The sequence below is a fragment of the Macaca fascicularis genome, chromosome 5 (genome assembly GCF_037993035.2).
Source record: "Macaca fascicularis isolate 582-1 chromosome 5, T2T-MFA8v1.1".
Classification (NCBI taxonomy): Eukaryota; Metazoa; Chordata; class Mammalia; order Primates; family Cercopithecidae; genus Macaca; species Macaca fascicularis.
The window spans coordinates 56026062-56029076 of record NC_088379.1 but is presented as its reverse complement, the minus strand read 5'-3'; positions in this window follow the sequence as shown (position 1 = coordinate 56029076).

Sequence of the window (3015 nt, the reverse complement as noted above, 5' to 3'; positions counted from 1 at the left end):
TCATCTCAATATCCTCACACTCTCACTTGTTTTCATAGTAGGTGCTCAATAAGGCTTCCATCTGAACAAACAAAACAAAAAGTTGCCTAAAATTGGTTAACTAAAATATAAACCAGCCTGAAGTCAATTTGTCCAAAGCTTATTTACTTAACGGTCCTTCTGTTAATGACCAATTTACCTAAAATTCAGTCTCCTTTGAGTGTTTTTCACATCCTTGTCAGTTTTCACACCTACACCTTCCACAGGCCACTAATGAAATCTCAACTCTCATTTGAAACCTGAGAGTCTCCTGATCTGGGCTAGGTCATTTTGTCGTCTTTGTTCCCATAGTGAGTTAGCTATAGGTTTCTCCCATAACATTGTGAGTTTTTGTGGGCAAACTACTCTTATTTTTCTTGTTATGTCTGACACAATATCTTTTGTTGCACAGTAGATATTTCACAAATGCCTGTTGATGTCATTAACACTGTAATATAATAGTTCAGAGTACAGACTGGAGCCAGAACATGTTTAAATGCCACCTCCTTTACTTGCTCGTGGTGTGATTTTGAGCAAGTTTTTTTTTTTTTTAATCATCTATGCCTCAATCTCCTTATCTGTAAAATGGACATAATATAATAGTACTCATCTCTTAGCATTGTCACAGGATAAAATGAATATATATGTGAAGTTCCTAGAACAGTTTCAGGCATATAGTAAATACCATATAAGAGTTCGTTATTATTTTCTTTAGTTTCCAAATCCTGTTTTGTTTGTTGAGACAAGGTCTTACTTTGTTGCCAAGCTGGAGTGCAGTGGTTCGATCACAGCTCACTGCAGCCTCAAACTCCTGGGCTCAGGTGATCCTCCTAGCTAGGACTACAATGTGCGTTACCATGCCTAGCTAATTTTCATATTTTTTGTAGAGACGAGGTTTCGCCATGTTGCCCAGGTTCGTCTCAAACTCCTGAGCTCAAGCCATCTTCCTGCCTTAGCCTCCCAAAGTCCTAGGATTACAGGTGTGAGCCACCATACCTGGCCTGTCTCGTTTTTCTAATGGTCAAAAATCTAGCAAAATTTTACATACAAAAATACTCTTTTTAGTATTATTAACAATAGTGGAGTTGTTTCCATATTCTGAATACAAGTGTTTTATAAGATATGTGGCTTGCCAATGTTTTCCGCCAAAAGGTGGCTTATCTTACTCTCTTTTACATAGAGCATTTTTAAAAAATTTTAATAAAGTCCAATGTATCCATTTTTTCTTTCATAGGTTTCGTGACTTTGGTGTTATATCTAAAATTTCATTGCCAAACCCAAGGTCACCTAGATTTTCTTCCATGTTTTCTTCTAGAAGTTTTACAGTTCTGTGTTTTACATTTAGGTCTATAATTCATTTTGAATTAATTTTGTATAAGATGTGAAGTGTGTGTCAGGGTTCATTTTTCTGCATATAGATAGTCAATTGGCCTGGCACCATTTGTTGAAAACACTATTCTGCTGTTTTTAATATCAAATTCCATCCTTCCTCTCATGAGAAAACACTCTTTTTGTATGACTCAGTGTTGTACTTCTCTTGAATAGAGGAAACCTCTTTATTTAACTCAATTAGAATCAGTGGTTAGTCATATAAAATGACAACTACATAACTTAAATATTTCTTTTCACTGAAAATGTATAAAACTTGTTCATTTGCCTCACCCTTCTTTCAATATGGGTCTGCTGATTGGTGTTCTGAATTGTCTGTCTTTTTTTTTTTTTTGTACAACACGACCATAATGCATTGCCTATGGTATCAGTGTTTTCAGCTAGAATTCAGACTTTTCAGGTTTAAAATGGGGCTTTCCCACATAATTATCTGGAGGCTCTTACCAAACCTCACTGAGCTTTAATTTCCTCATCTGTAAAATGAGAATAGTTGTAGTATCTACCTCATAAGATAATAAAATGAGTAGGCTAAGTACTTCAGATATTCGTCTGGCACAAAATAAGGGCAATAGAAGTATTTGCATTAAAAGCGGAACAAGGACTTATGAGGCAGTCTGAAGGAAGAATCTTTATAGATATTTGTTCTTTTTTCCATATAAATTATATTTATGTATATACTTTTAGAGACAGTCTCATACTGTTGCCCAGGCTGGCATGCAGCTCACCATAACCTGCAATTCCTGGACTCAAGCAATCCTCCCCCTCAGCTACCCAAGTAGCTAGGACTACAGATACATGCCACCACACTGGGCTATTATTTGTTTGTTTATTTATTTGACAGGGTCTCACTGTCACCAAGGCTGGAGTGCAGTGGTATGATTATGGCTCACTGGAGCCTTCATCTCCCAGGCTCAAGCAATTCGCCTGCCTCAGCCTCCTTAGTACCTGGGACCATGCCCAGGTAAATTTTTTAAAATTGTTTTTTGGCAGAGATGGGGTCTCACTATATTATCTAGACTGGTCTTGAATTCCTGGACTCAAGTGATCCTCCTGCCTCCTCTTCCAAAATGCTGGGATTATAGGCATGAGCCACTGTGCCCAATCTAATTTTTAATTTTTTTGTTTTGAGACAGTGTCGCTCTGTCGCCCAGGCTGGAGTGTAGTGGCACGATCTTGGCTTACTACAATCTCCACCAGCCAGTTTCAAGCGATTCTCTTGCCTCAGTGAGAGACAGGACTAGCTGGATTTCCTAGGCCGACTAACAATCCCTAAGCCTAGCTGGGAAGGTGACCGCATCCACCCTTAAACACAGGGCTTGCAACTTAGCCCACACCTGACCAATCAGAGAGCTCACTAAAATGCTAATTAGGCAAAAACAGGAGGTAAAAAAATAGCCAATCATCTATTGCCTGAGAGCACAGCGGGAGGGTCAAGGATCAGGATATAAACCCAGGCAGCCAGCAGGTAGTGGCAACCCCCTTTGGGTCCCCTCCCCTTATATGGGAGCTCTGTTTTCCCTCTATTAAATCTTGCAGCTGTGCTATTCTGGTCCGTGTTTTGTTACCGCTGGAGATGAGCTTTCCCTTGCTGTCCACCACTGCTGTTTG